This window comes from Oryzias melastigma, linkage group LG9 (genome assembly GCF_002922805.2).
Source record: "Oryzias melastigma strain HK-1 linkage group LG9, ASM292280v2, whole genome shotgun sequence".
Taxonomy (NCBI): Eukaryota; Metazoa; Chordata; class Actinopteri; order Beloniformes; family Adrianichthyidae; genus Oryzias; species Oryzias melastigma.
This window is the reverse complement of record NC_050520.1, coordinates 10,703,334-10,710,820: the sequence shown is the minus strand read 5'-3', so window position 1 is coordinate 10,710,820 and position 7,487 is coordinate 10,703,334.

Genomic DNA, 7,487 nt, shown 5'->3' with positions numbered 1-7,487 from the left:
TGAACCAAAACTCCATCATACATTCAAATGTATGAAAAGAGGGCGATTGTGGTGCAGAGATTGCATATTGAGTCCCTGTCCAGCTCACCAAAATGTCGAAGTGTCTTTGGGCGAGACACTGAACCCCATATTGGCCCTGGTGGTTATAGGTTGGCGCCAGTGTTCGGCAGTGTGTGAATGTGACTGTAAAGCACTTTGTGCCTTCTATGAATGTAGCAATTGCCATTTATTATTCAAATTGTAGCATTTTTCTTCAAGGCCACAATAAAAAGAGTCACGTGTCTCTGGAGGTTGCAGACCCCTGTTTTAAGTCATCCAGGTGGAGTAGAAATGTTTGGCTTCTCATTCAAGTCATTTCTTATTTCATGAAGATTTTTCTACTTTTTTTTTTTATTTTAGATACAAATATTTTTGTTTTCATTTTGAGCAAAACATGCATCAAATAACTGAAGAAACTAATTTTAAAAGTGCATCTACTATTTCCATTGACGTGTTCTTCTGAATGATGCTTCAATGAACTGAGCCTGCATGGATCATTGTGTTCTGTGTTGGCTGGTTCATTGTGTACTTGTCATGAAGAACTGGACAGAGCTCCTCCATATACGGCAGCACCAGCAGGTGGCAGTGTGCGACAGCTCCCAGCTCCCCGTGACTCAGCAGGAGGAGATTCTCTCTCTGTGCTCTCAAACCCTCATTCTGTTTAAGCATCCATCAGACACACTGACTGCATGTTACTGTTGATGTTTTAGTGTGAATCCTGTGAAACTCCAACATGTGCAGTGACTAAACTTTGTGTATTTTCAGCTGAAGTATATTTATTCTGACATAAATGGACTGCAGCTGCGTGGTTACGGTCATTGAAGGACGTAGACCTTTTTGGGTTTATATTATCCCTCAAATGTAAACATGATGTTGGGATTTCTGTAGGAAGCAGTGATGCAATTTCCGTGACGTCCAGAAAATAAGCAGTCCTCTATATTTGTATCTTCTATGACGCGAATGATATGTAAATGCATTTATGATTAAATGAAAACAGACAAAATTGTAAGAAAAAAAAAACACTTTTTATCTCCTGATAAGAATGAAAGAAAAGAAATTACTTAATAAAAAATCTCATAACTGATAAATCACTTGTCTGATTAAACAATGAAGCATTTTTTACATTTTTATATTCAAGTTGGTTACAAAGAAAAAGCTCCCTTTTGTTCATTTGCTCTTTTCAATCAGAAAACAACAATCTCGTCAGTACGAAAAAGAATACAGAACAGCTTTGCTTCTTAATCATAGTACAAAATTTGTGTTGGATATTATTTTGGACAGTTAGATTTAATGACTCAGGTTTTAGAGTTACATAATAAGTACCAGTAACTGGGGCTGGTACAAGCAGTATAAAATCAGAGACACTTTTTCACTCATGCTGCATTTATCTCTAAATTAAACCAGTGGGGGGTTATTTTGTGCACCAAAGAATAAAATAAATAAATTATAAGGGTACTGAGATATAAAAAAAAAAAGCTGAGTATGTCCAATTCCAAATGTGCCCACTCTGTCTTTCAAGAGGCTTTACTCGTACGCCGAGGGTACATTAGTAACAATGTACTAGGAACTGCTGCATGGAAGTGTCATTTTCTACGAAGGTGAAATGCTCCACTAAAGTGCACCACATGAACAGATTATGAAACACAGGGCCCCCTGGGAGAAAAACTTGACAAAAGCTACTTTGTATTAAAAAAAGGCACATTTTGAGAGTCCCAGTGATGCCCATGTGCATGCAGTATTTTAAATCGGATCATTGCTGAAGGGTTCCTTGAGTTAATTCTGCCTCATTTCATTATCTTTATTTAGTCCTCTGTTTTCCCTCTGATCTTGTCTATTTTTTGGTCATTTAAGATCTTTTCAAAGGAACCTTTATAGATAGTGCGCCTCCGTTTTGTACTTTCATAGAATATTTCCAATATAAGTCAAACAAACCTCCCGCATCAGACTTTGCTTAAAATAAAATATTTCAAAAAGTATCAGTAAAGGAAAAAGTAGGTAGTAAAGTTTGAAAAAAGAACTTAAATTTTATTCATCTCATTTACAAACAGTTAAAGGATGGTTTGAATCATTCAGTGAGGATCCTAACAATGGTAGCCGTAATTCTAAATCAATCCATCAATCCTTTGTAGTTCACTAAGACACATTTGGACTTTATTTTGAACTTCATTTATCACAGAAAATCAATTTATTGTCAGTAAGCACAACCAGAATTAAAGCTACGTTAAGTTATAATCCACTGGATTATAAAGCAGATTTTCTATCTTTAAACAAATTCTAGGATTTAAAGTGTGCCTCGTGGTTTTAATATATGGTAGGGGTCACTTAATTAGCTCTGATTTAGTTTTTGTTGGTTATATTTATCAAATTGTGGCTGAAATGCACCAGAAACAGTAGAATAAACATTTTTTAAAAAAGTTTAATTAATGACTTTACACTTCCTACTGCATTTCCTGCATTAACATGATCCTATGGTGTTGGATGTCTTTTATTTTGAAAGGAAGTCATGCAAAGGTCTATAAAAAGTTATAAACTATTTTTTTAAAGCTATTTTCTCCTCATGTTTATGTTTTATTTATGTCTAAAAGACATTATAGTTTATTTAAATGTATCATGTCAGTGGCAAAAACATAACTAAAAATCAGTATCTTATTTTTCTAAAGTTCTTTCACTACGATTACAAATTAAGTTTAGGAGCCATATTGTTTCATTTATCCTGTGGGTGTCGCTATGTCAACTGTGCTGTCAATTAGAAATTCAGGTCCAGACAGGTGGGTTTATGCAGGAAGAGCAACTGATTTTTGTCCCCTGTGGCAGTAAGATACAGAAGAATGAAAGTGGTTTCATTTTGATGATGTAAAATAATAAAATTAAAAACTGTCAACAACTTTGATTGCTTTAATTTTGCTCATTGTGAAGTCCAGTCCACTTAGTGCATCAGTCATGTCGGTTTGGCATCAAACACCTCAGTAGCTCCAAGTTCCAGATTTGGATCCTATTATTATTCTCCTATATTAAGATAATAATAATGTTATAAATAAAAAAAATACCTCCTTCACTTAAAAAGACTGCATTATGATGTCCCAATGGTTGGAAATCCATTAGTAATTAATAATTAATATAATCATAACAAATATCTCACTTATTACAAATATGTTTTTTAGTAATATTATTGTTTACAAAAGTTAATTCAACCTCAAACAATGTAAAAACATTGGAATATTTTATTTCTTTCAAGTTTCTCGGAAAAAAATACTGACTGAAAGCTTTTAAATTAAATCAATCTCTACTGCAAACATTGGATTTAGTTTAATGCAGAAACTGCAAAGTGTCACACGAACTCCTGCAGCCTGTGGGACGTCTGTTATGTCTCCTCAGATCTCGCTAAGGTTGGTGGGTTCAAAGCATGCACCAGCTAGGAGTTCGACAATTAGCACCCCTCCCTCTGTACCGGGCCCCTAACTGAGCTCCCCCATAGCTTAAGGAGGGTCTTGATGTGACACAGCATGTACAGATGCACATATTTGTCATGTCGACTACTTAAAGTAGTTTGGATAAATCAGATTCAGGTGTAATATGCCGGGAGGACATTAGAAGGATGATTACCGAAAGTCTCTCTGACTTTAGTGCTGTAGTGCAAAGTCAGTCTGGAAGCTCCGTCGGCCAGTCAGTCAGCTTTTATAGACGGTTAGCCGGCGTAAAAGTGAGTGGGCAATGCAATTTCCTGTCTTCCTGCAGTCAGGCATGTGTAGGTGTTTGTGTATATTGATGATCTGCGTCACGCTGGGCTCTCACGTTACTCCTCTGAGTGACTGGGTAGCAGCAACACCTGTGGAAATGCCCATATTTGTGAAGATGAGTGGGTGCGGAAATGCTTCGAAAACATTTCCGAAGTCCTAGATAGATACACTTTTGTCTACAAAAGGTGTAAAATATTTACTGCACAAAAACATGAAAAAAAAGCATCCAAGCTGATCTGTTATTTCTCATCTGCAGTGTGTGCTCTCTTTCAAAGTACTCTTTCATGTGTTATTGTGTAGGTGTATTGCTTAAAAATTGTCGGCTCTAGTGGGAGTTCTGCAGAACTTCCTATTATGGCAGAAACGGGGAAAGTTGTTTTATTTTTTTATTTTTTTAAAGCAATTTGGGCCGGATGCTGTGCTCCAAAGCTCGCTTGATTCGAGTCTGGTGAAGAATATGCAAAGTGATGAGCAACACACCAACATGAAGGATAGAGGAAACAGCTGTGTTGTCATGGATAAGAGGCTCCTCATGACGAGACATGTGGGTGATCACGTCTCCATAGCAACCTAAGATTCTACCACAAGAACAGTTTGTGAAAGAAAAAAAAGAAGCGAGGAGGGGGGGGGGGGCAGAAGGTGAAAACTTGAGTAATTTTCTTTTTTTTATTTCAATAATTTGCAGATCAAACATGCGCTGCTGGTACAGAGACATTCTTACAGTTCCCAAAAATACAAAGGGGAGCTTCTGCTCTCGACTACCTACACGCTAATTAGCAAAACAGGCTTTCTTGTTGGTGAGTCCATCATGTATTAGACCTGTGTCCAACAAAAACACACTGCTGTTTTTCATTATTTAGGGGCAGGCAGGCACAATGCCCCAAAATTATTATGTGCAATAGCATAATTACAGGAGTCCAGTGAAGGCAGTCAGTTTGAACCTTTTTCTGCTTTTTGAGGCTCGGACAAATACTGGTTAGTTAAAGAACAGAAACATTTTTCTTAATTACAGACTATTCTCAAAAGCATCTGTGACCAACACACAAGATCAAGTCCAGTTCCACTCTTGAAAGTGAATGTTTTATTAACAGCATTGCATTGATAAAGCTGCCTGAAACTATAGATCACATCAGTAGAAGTGACATTTTTTCAATGTGCTGAAGAAAAGTGCCAAGGACAAGGAGCCAGGTGTGTTATCTGTGTGTGTTTCAGAAGCTGGTAGATTGAAAAAGCAATTTGGAGGCAAGAACAATAATGATGGCGAATGGGAACAAGCCGTGCAGACTCACATGGCTCTTGCATGGCCTCTTCTTCCTCCTCTCATTTCTCTCACTTGCATGTGAACATTACAGATAACTTCAAACAGGATCATTTTCTTTAACCTTTTCTTCGTTTAAACCCAAGTATACCGGGTTTGGCTGGAAATGATGCGAAAAATTCAGCACAGGCTCTTTTTCAAAAGCTTTCAAGCAGCTTGGTTCATTTCCAGAAGAGAGCACTGAGCACAAGGAGGCCAAAAATAGATGAACCCTGTCATGCTTCAGACATGTTCCAGCAGAACAGCAGATTTTTATTGAAAAATCTAGAGATGTTCTATGTTAATGCAAACAAATGATCTTATAAAGAAATTGTGCGATCCACTAGTGGAGCTGGTTATTAAAGTGATCACACATTTTCTGGTACAGGCACCAAATTTGTCACAGATATATATTCTAGATCCCATCCTTAAGGAAAGTACCATGAGAAAATCAAAGAAAAAAATATATATGTATATAAATACTTTATTTTATACATTAACAACTCATTGTTAAGATTGACATGAAATATTTTTGCAATAATGGAGGGGCTGGTTGACATCTTTGCAAATGGCCGCCATTGTTCTGAAAGAGGAGACTCTAAAGGACAACCGTGCCAAATTTGGTGCTTGTAGGACAAAATGCACAATTTGTCTGAAATATCAATAAGCTATAATAAAAGAACAAAGCTTAAATGGAAGTCATGCTAGCAAAAGTTAGAAGACGTTATTTAATTATAGTCTAATAAGATCTGCCAAACCATACGTTTTGGTGCACGACCGTCCAACTTTAAATCTCATTAACTTTAGTTTTGTTAAAGAAGGAATACTAATTTGAGAGAGATTTTTTCTGAATAACCACAACTGTACAAAAAATGTATTTTTCATGACAATTTTCAACAGAGTTTTAGTTGTATCTAACTTTTTAAAACCACTTAAAGACCCAATCCAGCTAAAATTGTGTTTTTAACATGTTATTGCAGCATTTTTATCCTGATGGAGGACACACAGAAAAGAGTTTAATATTAAAACTTTCTGAGTATTTCTTTACTCAAATCTTGATGGATCAGGAGGAGATGAAAACCTGCAGTTTAAAAATGCTCAGCTCTGATATTGCTCGCCGATGTTCTTGCTAATGCTAGCCTGGACTTGTAAAGGCATGCTGGGATATCATCGTAGGGCTACTTCTCCATCAACAGTCCCGTCCACAAAATTTCTAATCAGTTTTTGCCGCGTCTGTCTCAAAAAATGACGAAGGGTTTTTGATTTTTGCTAAATCTGCATAATCATAATTAAAAGACCCCTGGGGATGATTTTACATGAGAAAAAATATATAGTTTGAGTTAGACTTTAAAAGACAAACTTCATATTTTTTAATGCTTTATTTGGCTTGATTTTGCAGGGTAAATGTGAAAAAAATGAACATGTACTGGATGCTCCTTAAGTTAAACTTTTTTTTTTTAAGAGGATTTTCTCACAGAACTAGAAATGATAAAGAAGCAAAGCTTTCATCACACATCTGCACCAAACACAATAAGATGTGGCACATGGTCAGAGTGAACCTGACATAGATAAGCCAGTCCTTATCTGAGGTGGGAGAACGGGTCAGCTCCTTCCCCATGAAAAGCTCAAGGCCACAGCAAACTTTCATCCTCTTCTATCGCTCACCAAAACTTTCATTACAGCCGCACAGTGCAAGATGCAAAACTAAGTTTGCGTTTGTTAAAATAAAAAACAGGATTGATATATATAAAAAAAGAAAGTGCATAGAGCAGTACGTGTTTATATTTATAAGCATAAAAGCACTAATAAGACTAACGCCTGTTATCTTTGAAGTAAGACATTTAAAATGCGTGTCCACCCCCTGAGTTTTCTAATTCTGGATTTATCTTTGAGGGCGTTATTGGGAGACTGTAGCTGATTAGACTGGAAAGTGGGAAAGGAAAGAAGCCAATGGAACTCTCTGGTGGAGTAGCATTTAGTTTTGCATTACGTAATTCTTCGCTTTTCCAGTGTGTTACTTAAATTAAGCTTGGCCTAAATATCACCATTGTCTAATGTTGCTCACTGCTTCCAGCAATGCACAAACCCAGATGTAAAACAGTGAAACTTTATCCAGCGATCTGTGAGTGTTGGGGATCTCAGATGAGGCTTTGGGCTTCACAATGTCTGCAGCTTTTGATCCATAACAGATAGAAATTGGAGGCATGGCAGATTGTAAAATGTTAAAAGATACTAAATATAGCAGCAGTGAAACATCCTGAAAACAAAAGCCACAGCTGTAAACGTCCATCCTCTGTTCTATTCTGATCAGTTGGAAACGTGAGAATGCTCATGACAAAAGTCTCGTTGGCAGAATGCCTGAAATTTGTGACACATCATGGCCGTGAGAGGAAACAAGTCATTTTTTCCCCTTT